The following is an 11,581-nucleotide window of genomic DNA, read 5'->3' on the forward strand; positions in this document are numbered from 1 at the left end:
TATCAAACCCTGAGCCAAACCCAACCATGTAAAATAATCACTATGTGCATGAAACCCAGTGACTAGAGCTAAATATCTATCACAAGGGAAACAAAGGGCCAAAAAAGTATAAAGGCTGAATCAGCAAGGGGGCACATCAAAGCAAGCCACTATGGATATGTGCACAAAACCCCAGCCACAAAATAAAAAGGCTGAGAACAAGGCTGGAAACTAGCACAGCCAGAAAATGCAATAAGAGCTATATAGCTGGCTCACAACAATAAAGAAAGAGCCACAAAGAAATAATTACACATCTGTGGCTGCCATAAAGAGGACCACAATGCTGGCGAATCTGTGGGCAGTAAAGGAGAAGGTGTGGGAGAATCCCACGCGTATCGCTGCGCTGGGCAGCTTCGTCAGGGAGAATGATTCTCCTGATGAATATGACCGCTATATATAGCGGTGTTAATGATCCCATACAATACCGGTGTGTAGCGATCCAGGTGTACAAACCGGAAGTAAAAAGAGGTAGAAGCGCAAGCGCAATAGACAGGGGAGGCCAGAGCGCAATGCGCATGATCCAATATGCGGTGAGATGAACAGCAGGATAAGAGGCCACTGCCTGAGTCTAGCACGCAGGCGCAGATGCCTACCAAGAAAGGAGGCAACTGCGCAGGCGTGAAGACAAACAGGCACAGAGAGTGCATTGTGCGGCCGCACAAAAAGAAAAAGAAAAGGCAAAGGCATATATGGAGCGCTAGCTACAGCAGAGCAAGAATATATGAGAGTGAGGGACCACACAGGAATGGAGATAAAGACAAATAGTGCCAAACACCTATAAAAAAATATAAACATATATTACGTCTCTATGTCCCACTAATGCTGGTAAACTGTATATGATAATGTATAACAAATAATGTATAGTAATATGAATGTACCAACTATGGCGCCTGTAAATAATAAATAAACACAACAACAATAAAAATAATAATATCCATTGCACCCAAAAGAAAATATACAACCATACAAAAATATACACACAAAACAAAAAAAAAAAAAAAAAAAAAATGAAGAATACATATGAAAACATATAACCAAATATATACACATGTAAATAAGAAGTTTAGAAGTCAAAAGTCCATGCATAATGATCCCAACTTATGGCAAGGCATAAGCCATCAAATTAAGTCCGTAGGGCCTGTAGTAGGGCAACACACAGGTACTGAGCCAAAGAAGAAATCCATAAGAGTGGTATTCCCATGCCTGATCAATGTCCAAATCCGAAGATTGTTCCATAATGATGACAGACCAAAAGAGGGGTGAATACCTTCAATACTAATAGATGTAAAAAAGTCAATAAGGGCTGTCCAAGGGATCCTAGATGATAACTTGAGAATGGCAGGACCTGCATATTAAGTGCCAGAAAAGCCATGGATAGCCTGATCGAATAACATAGATACCGGGATAGCCATGAACGACTGGACCGGACCGAGTTAACCCAAAAAGCCAGTATAGAGAAGTTCTTCATTCAGACCGAAGGGTGAAGTAGACTTTAAACGAAAAATCCAGCGGGCCTCATGTTGCAATAACCATCTGTGCCGGTCGCCACCTCTTTCATTGAGCAAAATCCTCTGCAGACCAAAAAATTGAGTGTTAAATGATTTGCCTCCATGCACTTTAAGGTAATGAGCTGCAATCGGGGTTAAAACCTTACCCTTCTTAAGGTCAGCATGAGCTAAATGAATTGTGGATAGGTGTTTTTGGGCTCGTTTTCTCAATTCCTGCGACGTCTGACCAATATATACCTTGTGACATGGACAGATGATGGCATAAATCACAAAACTGGTTTTACAATTAATATATTGACAAAGTCTATGGTCTGTATTGTCTAAGGGATTGTGAAAGAGATCTTTAGTGGGCGGCATATAAGGACAAATGGTACTATCACCACAAGGGAAAGAGCCTCTAAGTCGAATACCCCGGTTTAGATTCATAACAGGTCGTGAAAAGTGACTTCTAGTGAGTATGTCACGTAAATTGGATGCTCTCTTGGCCGTCATCAAGGGTCTAGGGCTGACACAGGCAACAGTTTGGGAGTCTGAAGTCAGAATATCCCAATTTTTAGTCAAAATGTGCCTCACCTGATTCCAATTTGTACTGTACTCCGTGATGAATCTGACTGTAGAGTCTTGTAATCGGGGACGTGATACCAACAAAGAGGCCTGATCCGATGATTGGGCTCGCTGAAAGGCTTTAGAGATAACCCTCCGAGGGTATCCACGCTGTTGGAACCTCAAACTAAGGTCTCTTGCTTGTTGCCTGAAACTTTCATCAGTAGTGCAATTCCGGCGAACACGAAGGAACTGTCCTGTTGGAATACCCATCCGGGTATGCTGGGGATGGAAGCTCTGATATTGAAGTAGACTGTTGGTAGCTGTAGGTTTACGAAACAAATCCGTCACCAGTCTATTTCCCTCCGTTGAGATCCGAAGATCAAGAAACACTGCTGAATCCGGGGAACAAGAATGAGTAAGGAAGATATTCAATGAATTATCATTAAGTTCCCTGAGAAATTGTAAGCAAGAAGTTTCACTACCAACCCATATGAAAAAGACATCGTCTATGAAACGATACCAATGTTTGATATGATCACGAAACATCTGAGAACAAAAAAACAGCGTTTCCTCCCACCATCCAAGAAAAATATTGGCATAGGCCGGCGCACACCGTGCGCCCATGGCCACGCCCGAAACCTGTTTGTGATAAGTCCTGTCAAATAAAAAATAATTATGGTGCAGGACAAAATTCAACAAATCCACAATGAAAGAGTCATGAAGGCGATTTGTGCCATTGAGTCGATCTAAAAAGAAGGATAAGGCTTTAATACCATGGGCATGGCTTATATTGGAGTATAGTGATTCAACATCACATGTTATAAGCAACTCCTGTCCTGTTAGAGTAATGTCACGACAAACACGGATAAAATCAGCCGTATCCTTGATAAAAGATGGTAAAGAAGAAGCTATGGGCTGAATGAAAAAATCAATATAAGTACATGCCCGTTCGCAAATGCTGCCACAAAATAAAAAGGCTGAGAACAAGGCTGGAAACTAGCACAGCCAGAAAATGCAATAAGAGCTTTTTCTTTTTCTTTAGTCCCTGCGGTTAAATTCTTTTTTGAGTCTACTAAAAGAGACATCCTAAAATTACCTACATCTATTGGCAATACCCACAATCTTTCCCCACAGGAAAGGAAGGCATTGGGTTCCTTGAAAAATAATCACTCCTTTATCATCAGGGAGGCGGATAAAGGTGGGAATGTGGTGCTTTGGCCCACCCACCTTTATCTTGAAGAAGCTAAAAGGCAGCTCAATAATTCTAACTTCTATGTTAGATTACCTTCGGATCCGACAGAAATTTTTGCGCATAGACTCCAAAAATTAATCAATCAGGCCGCAGCCATGGGCACCATTTCCATCAATGAAAAAAAGTTCATGTGGGTTGAGAATCCCATCATTCCCACTTTTTACCTTTTACCAAAGGTACACAAAGATGCCTGTAAGCCACCTGGCAGTCCCATTGTGTCAAGTATTGGCAGCATTTGCGAACGGGCATGTACTTATATTGATTTTTTCATTCAGCCCATAGCTTCTTCTTTACCATCTTTTATCAAGGATACGGCTGATTTTATCCGTGTTTGTCGTGACATTACTCTAACAGGACAGGAGTTGCTTATAACATGTGACGTTGTATCACTATACTCCAATATAAGCCATGCCCATGGTATTAAAGCCTTATCCTTCTTTTTAGATCGACTCAATGGCACAAATCGCCTTCATGACTCTTTCATTGTGGATTTGTTGAATTTTGTCCTGCACCATAATTATTTTTTATTTGACAGGACTTATTACAAACAGGTTTCGGGCGTGGCCATGGGCGCACGGTGTGCGCCGGCCTATGCCAATATTTTTCTTGGATGGTGGGAGGAAACGCTGTTTTTTTGTTCTCAGATGTTTCGTGATCATATCAAACATTGGTATCGTTTCATAGACGATGTCTTTTTCATATGGGTTGGTAGTGAAACTTCTTGCTTACAATTTCTCAGGGAACTTAATGATAATTCATTGAATATCTTCCTTACTCATTCTTGTTCCCCGGATTCAGCAGTGTTTCTTGATCTTCGGATCTCAACGGAGGGAAATAGACTGGTGACGGATTTGTTTCGTAAACCTACAGCTACCAACAGTCTACTTCAATATCAGAGCTTCCATCCCCAGCATACCCGGATGGGTATTCCAACAGGACAGTTCCTTCGTGTTCGCCGGAATTGCACTACTGATGAAAGTTTCAGGCAACAAGCAAGAGACCTTAGTTTGAGGTTCCAACAGCGTGGATACCCTCGGAGGGTTATCTCTAAAGCCTTTCAGCGAGCCCAATCATCGGATCAGGCCTCTTTGTTGGTATCACGTCCCCGATTACAAGACTCTACAGTCAGATTCATCACGGAGTACAGTACAAATTGGAATCAAGTGAGGCACATTTTGACTAAAAATTGGGATATTCTGACTTCAGACTCCCAAACTGTTGCCTGTGTCAGCCCTAGACCCTTGATGACGGCCAAGAGAGCATCCAATTTACGTGACATACTCACTAGAAGTCACTTTTCACGACCTGTTATGAATCTAAACCGGGGTATTCGACTTAGAGGCTCTTTCCCTTGTGGTGATTGTACCATTTGTCCTTATATGCCGCCCACTAAAGATCTCTTTCACAATCCCTTAGACAATACAGACCATAGACTTTGTCAATATATTAATTGTAAAACCAGTTTTGTGATTTATGCCATCATCTGTCCATGTCACAAGGTATATATTGGTCAGACGTCGCAGGAATTGAGAAAACGAGCCCAAAAACACCTATCCACAATTCATTTAGCTCATGCTGACCTTAAGAAGGGTAAGGTTTTAACCCCGATTGCAGCTCATTACCTTAAAGTGCATGGAGGCAAATCATTTAACACTCAATTTTTTGGTCTGCAGAGGATTTTGCTCAATGAAAGAGGTGGCGACCGGCACAGATGGTTATTGCAACATGAGGCCCGCTGGATTTTTCGTTTAAAGTCTACTTCACCCTTCGGTCTGAATGAAGAACTTCTCTATACTGGCTTTTTGGGTTAACTCGGTCCGGTCCAGTCGTTCATGGCTATCCCGGTATCTATGTTATTCGATCAGGCTATCCATGGCTTTTCTGGCACTTAATATGCAGGTCCTGCCATTCTCAAGTTATCATCTAGGATCCCTTGGACAGCCCTTATTGACTTTTTTACATCTATTAGTATTGAAGGTATTCACCCCTCTTTTGGTCTGTCATCATTATGGAACAATCTTCGGATTTGGACATTGATCAGGCATGGGAATACCACTCTTATGGATTTCTTCTTTGGCTCAGTACCTGTGTGTTGCCCTACTACAGGCCCTACGGACTTAATTTGATGGCTTATGCCTTGCCATAAGTTGGGATCATTATGCATGGACTTTTGACTTCTAAACTTCTTATTTACATGTGTATATATTTGGTTATATGTTTTCATATGTATTCTTCATTTTTTTTTTTTTTTTTGTTTTGTGTGTATATTTTTGTATGGTTGTATATTTTCTTTTGGGTGCAATGGATATTATTATTTTTATTGTTGTTGTGTTTATTTATTATTTACAGGCACCATAGTTGGTACATTCATATTACTATACATTATTTGTTATACATTATCATATACAGTTTACCAGCATTAGTGGGACATAGAGACGTAATATATGTTTATATTTTTTTATAGGTGTTTGGCACTATTTGTCTTTATCTCCATTCCTGTGTGGTCCCTCACTCTCATATATTCTTGCTCTGCTGTAGCTAGCGCTCCATATATGCCTTTGCCTTTTCTTTTTCTTTTTGTGCGGCCGCACAATGCACTCTCTGTGCCTGTTTGTCTTCACGCCTGCGCAGTTGCCTCCTTTCTTGGTAGGCATCTGCGCCTGCGTGCTAGACTCAGGCAGTGGCCTCTTATCCTGCTGTTCATCTCACCGCATATTGGATCATGCGCATTGCGCTCTGGCCTCCCCTGTCTATTGCGCTTGCGCTTCTACCTCTTTTTACTTCCGGTTTGTACACCTGGATCGCTACACACCGGTATTGTATGGGATCATTAACACCGCTATATATAGCGGTCATATTCATCAGGAGAATCATTCTCCCTGACGAAGCTGCCCAGCGCAGCGATACGCGTGGGATTCTCCCACACCTTCTCCTTTACTGCCCACAGATTCGCCAGCATTGTGGTCCTCTTCATGGCAGCCACAGATGTGTAATTATTTCTTTGTGGCTCTTTCTTTATTGTTGTGAGCCAGCTATATAGCTCTTATTGCATTTTCTGGCTGTGCTAGTTTCCAGCCTTGTTCTCAGCCTTTTTATTTTGTGGCTGGGGTTTTGTGCACATATCCATAGTGGCTTGCTTTGATGTGCCCCCTTGCTGATTCAGCCTTTATACTTTGTTGGCCCTTTGTTTCCCTTGTGATAGATATTTAGCTCTAGTCACTGGGTTTCATGCACATAGTGATTATTTTACATGGTTGGGTTTGGCTCAGGGTTTGATAACTTTGGGGACGCCCATATGTTATCGGGATCTGTGTGGTTATATTTATCTAGGTCATAAATGTTCGGCCCTTATATATTTATATGATTGTATTCATGTTTATCTATACATTTATACATATGGATATATGAGCATTTTCCATCTATTTGGGCTGTGGTTTTTTGGTGTATTTTTACAACAGGAGAATGGTGTGTTCGTTTTCTGATCCTTATGGGATATGTTTTTAATGTTTTTATATTTTGTATGCTTTTTTGTCTTATAATAAAGTTGTTACTCATTTTGTGATACATAGGTGTGCACACATTTATGCAGTGTCTTTTTCTTTTTTGGTTCAGCTGGTGTGTGTCTAGTCGTAATTGCATCAGGAAAATCTGCTATCCCTGAAGGAACCTTAGGATCACCATCGGTAGACTTGATTAGTGGTGTAGTCATCGGTGTCACGTTGAAATTTTGACTTCTTCCGCAATTGCGAATTCCTGCAAAGCTTAAAGATGTTCTTCTCTATCTTTGAATTTAGAGTCTGGTAGTCATCCGCTGAACTGCGGTTAGTTAATTGTTGTTCTTCAGCAGAGATGTGAGGGCTGAGTTCAGAGATCTCCTTTTGTAGAAAATCAATGGTTAATACAATAATGTTCATAGAGAATTTGTTTAGTATAGCCTCGGACTTGGAGCAATAATCTGAATTTTCTTGAAAGAGAATAGGGTGCAGAGCAATACAGAGGCCCCTTGGGATGCACTGCACTTTGTGATGCTCAGCTAAAGTAGTACAGTGGCAATCCAATGCTGTGAATCTCCCAAGGTCTCTTTTATATTCTCTGGTGTGAGTCTCCGCTGCCAGAGTGTGAAGAAAGATGCCAGGACTAGTAACTTGAGATATAATATTAGAAGCTTCTTCTTGATGAAAAAAGGACATGTGTACTATTATGACAGGAGCAAAAAAAAGGACTAAAAGTGGGAAATAAGTTTTTTACTCAACTGTATGTAAGGGAGGTGCTCAGAAGTAAGTGTCATCACTGCTTAATCTACATCTCATGATCGGAATGGTGGTACCGCCCCATGTTATATAAGGTGCCTCTTTGTCGCTTTGCACTTCCTGCATACCGTGGAAACTTTATCAGTCCCCTGGACACCTTCACGCTCAGGTATGTTTTAACAAGCAGATTCCTAGCTATGACACTTATTCTGCTAGTTGCCCATTATTTTTCATTCATTACAAATATGCCATACCACCTACCTATGCTCTTACTTTCGGTTTGTCCATTATTTTTACTTTCATTATCTAAAATGGTGGGTCATCTGGTTCCTGTAATATTATCCAATTTTTCTTAAGGTTTAACACTTCATTTTTTATTATAGCTTAACCCTTTATTTTCTTCTTTTTTTTTAAATCTAGATTCTTATGATTTTGCATATATACTTCGAATCTGAAGCCACTTCCAAACTTGTCATATTTCTTAAAGCAAGACAGTACTGATAGCCAATGGAATGTGCGCTTATTACATTTGATAAAACTCCATGGACCTGTTTGTTTATTACTTGCGATAACTCTGATTCTGTCTTGAGCTTCTATACCTTATGCATACTGCATGGTACAGTTAGTACAAATTTTTCCTTGTTATGATTTATTAGTTTACTATTATGTGATTTATGATTTCTTTCTTTCTATTGTACAAATATACCTTACATAGTAACATAGTAACATAGTTAGTAAGGCCGAAAAAAGACATTTGTCCATCCAGTTCAGCCTATATTCCATCATAATAAATACCCAGATCTACGTCCTTCTACAGAACCTAATAATTGTATGATACAATATTGTTCTGCTCCAGGAAGACATCCAGGCCTCTCTTGAACCCCTCGACTGAGTTCGCCATCACCACCTCCTCAGGCAAGCAATTCCAGATTCTCACTGCCCTAACAGTAAAGAATCCTCTTCTATGTTGGTGGAAAAACCTTCTCTCCTCCAGACGCAAAGAATGCCCCCTTGTGCCCGTCACCTTCCTTGGTATAAACAGATCCTCAGCGAGATATTTGTATTGTCCCCTTATATACTTATACATGGTTATTAGATCGCCCCTCAGTCGTCTTTTTTCTAGACTAAATAATCCTAATTTCGCTAATCTATCTGGGTATTGTAGTTCTCCCATCCCCTTTATTAATTTTGTTGCCCTCCTTTGTACTCTCTCTAGTTCCATTATATCCTTCCTGAGCACCGGTGCCCAAAACTGGACACAGTACTCCATGTGCGGTCTAACTAGGGATTTGTACAGAGGCAGTATAATGCTCTCATCATGTGTATCCAGACCTCTTTTAATGCACCCCATGATCCTGTTTGCCTTGGCAGCTGCTGCCTGGCACTGGCTGCTCCAGGTAAGTTTATCATTAACTAGGATCCCCAAGTCCTTCTCCCTGTCAGATTTACCCAGTGGTTTCCCGTTCAGTGTGTAATGGTGATATTGATTCCCTCTTCCCATGTGTATAACCTTACATTTATCATTGTTAAACCTCATCTGCCACCTTTCAGCCCAAGTTTCCAACTTATCCAGATCCATCTGTAGCAGAATACTATCTTCTCTTGTATTAACTGCTTTACATAGTTTTGTATCATCTGCAAATATCAATATTTTACTGTGTAAACCTTCTACCAGATCATTAATGAATATGTTGAAGAGAACAGGTCCCAATACTGACCCCTGCGGTACCCCACTGGTCACAGCGACCCAGTTAGAGACTATACCATTTATAACCACCCTCTGCTTTCTATCACTAAGCCAGTTACTAACCCATTTACACACATTTTCCCCCAGACCAAGCATTCTCATTTTGTGTACCAACCTCTTGTGCGGCACGGTATCAAACGCTTTGGAAAAATCGAGATATACCACGTCCAATGACTCACCGTGGTCCAGTCTATAGCTTACCTCTTCATAAAAACTGATTAGATTGGTTTGACAGGAGCGATTTCTCATAAACCCATGCTGATATGGAGTTAAACAGTTATTCTCATTGAGATAATCCAGAATAACATCCCTCAGAAACCCTTCAAATATTTTACCAACAATAGAGGTTAGACTTACTGGCCTATAATTTCCAGGTTCACTTTTAGAGCCCTTTTTGAATATTGGCACCACATTTGCTATGCGCCAGTCCTGCGGAACAGACCCTGTCGCTATAGAGTCACTAAAAATAAGAAATAATGGTTTATCTATTACATTACTTAGTTCTCTTAGTACTCGTGGGTGTATGCCATCCGGACCCGGAGATTTATCTATTTTAATCTTATTTAGCCGGTTTCGCACCTCTTCTTGGGTTAGATTGGTGACCCTTAATATAGGGTTTTCATTGTTTCTTGGGATTTCACCTAGCATTTCATTTTCCACCGTGAATACCGTGGAGAAGAAGGTGTTTAATATGTTAGCTTTTTCCTCGTCATCTACAACCATTCTTTCCTCACTATTTTTTAAGGGGCCTACATTTTCAGTTTTTATTCTTTTACTATTGATATAGTTGAAGAACAGTTTGGGATTAGTTTTACTCTCCTTAGCAATGTGCTTCTCTGTTTCCTTTTTGGCAGCTTTAATTAGTTTTTTAGATAAAGTATTTTTCTCCCTATAGTTTTTTAGAGCTTCAATGGTGCCATCCTGCTTTAGTAGTGCAAATGCTTTCTTTTTACTGTTAATTGCCTGTCTTACTTCTTTGTTTAGCCACATTGGGTTTTTCCTATTTCTAGTCCTTTTATTCCCACAAGGTATAAACCGCTTACACTGCCTATTTAGGATGTTCTTAAACATTTCCCATTTATTATCTGTATTCTCATTTCTGAGGATATTGTCCCAGTCTACCAGATTAAGGGCATCTCTAAGCTGTTCAAACTTTGCCTTCCTAAAGTTCAATGTTTTTGTGACTCCCTGACAAGTCCCCCTAGTGAAAGACAGGTGAAACTGCACAATATTGTGGTCGCTATTTCCTAAATGCCCAACCACCTGCAGATTTGTTATTCTGTCAGGTCTATTAGATAGTATTAGGTCTAAAAGTGCTGCTCCTCTGGTTGGATTCTGCACCAATTGTGAAAGATAATTTTTCTTGGTTATTAGCAGAAACCTGTTGCCTTTATGGGTTTCACAGGTTTCTGTTTCCCAGTTAATATCCGGGTAGTTAAAGTCCCCCATAACCAGGACCTCATTATGGGTTGCAGCTTCATCTATCTGCTTTAGAAGTAGACTTTCCATGGTTTCTGTTATATTTGGGGGTTTGTAACAGACCCCAATGAGAATTTTGTTACCATTTTTCCCTCCATGAATTTCGACCCATATGGACTCGACATCCTCATTCCCTTCGCTAATATCCTCCCTTAAAGTGGACTTTAGACAAGACTTTACATAGAGACAAACCCCTCCTCCTCTCCGATTTTTACGATCCTTTCTAAACAGACTGTAACCCTGTAAGTTAACTGCCCAGTCATAGCTTTCATCTAACCATGTCTCGGTTATTCCCACTATGTCAAAGTTACCTGTAGATATTTCTGCTTCTAGTTCTTCCATCTTGTTTGTCAGGCTTCTGGCGTTTGCGAGCATGCAGTTTAGAGGATTTTGTTTTGTTCCAATCTCCTCACTGTGGATTGTTTTAGAAATGTTCTTACCTCCCTTCTGAGTATGTTTTCCTGGGTCGTCTTTGTTCGAGTCTAATGTTTTTCTTCCCGTCCCCTCTTCTTCTAGTTTAACGCCCTCCTGATGAGTGTAGCGAGTCTTCTGGCGAATGTGTGTTTCCCAGGTTTGTTGAGGTGTAGTCCGTCTCTGGCGAGGAGTCCATCATACCAGTAATTCACACCGTGGTCCAGGAATCCAAATCCTTGTTGTCTGCACCATCGTCTTAGCCAGTTGTTTGCATCAAGGATCCTGTTCCATCTCCTGGTGCCATGCCCGTCTACTGGAAGGATAGAAGAAAAAACTACCTGTGCAT

At 40.7% G+C, this 11,581-nt stretch overlaps 1 long non-coding RNA gene across 1 annotated transcript; it reads right to left on the minus strand.

Moving 5' to 3' along the window:
• Positions 1-1,541: 1,541 nt before the first annotated feature.
• LOC138658284 (uncharacterized) lies at positions 1,542-2,652 on the minus strand. The gene is made up of 3 exons (XR_011317427.1): positions 2,121-2,652; positions 1,694-1,784; positions 1,542-1,610 (listed from the first exon to the last, which is right to left on the minus strand). It is a non-coding gene; the product is annotated as an uncharacterized lncRNA (long non-coding RNA).
• Between the last annotated feature and the right edge of the window lie 8,929 nt (positions 2,653-11,581).

This window comes from Ranitomeya imitator, chromosome 1 (genome assembly GCF_032444005.1).
Source record: "Ranitomeya imitator isolate aRanImi1 chromosome 1, aRanImi1.pri, whole genome shotgun sequence".
Classification (NCBI taxonomy): domain Eukaryota; kingdom Metazoa; phylum Chordata; class Amphibia; order Anura; family Dendrobatidae; genus Ranitomeya; species Ranitomeya imitator.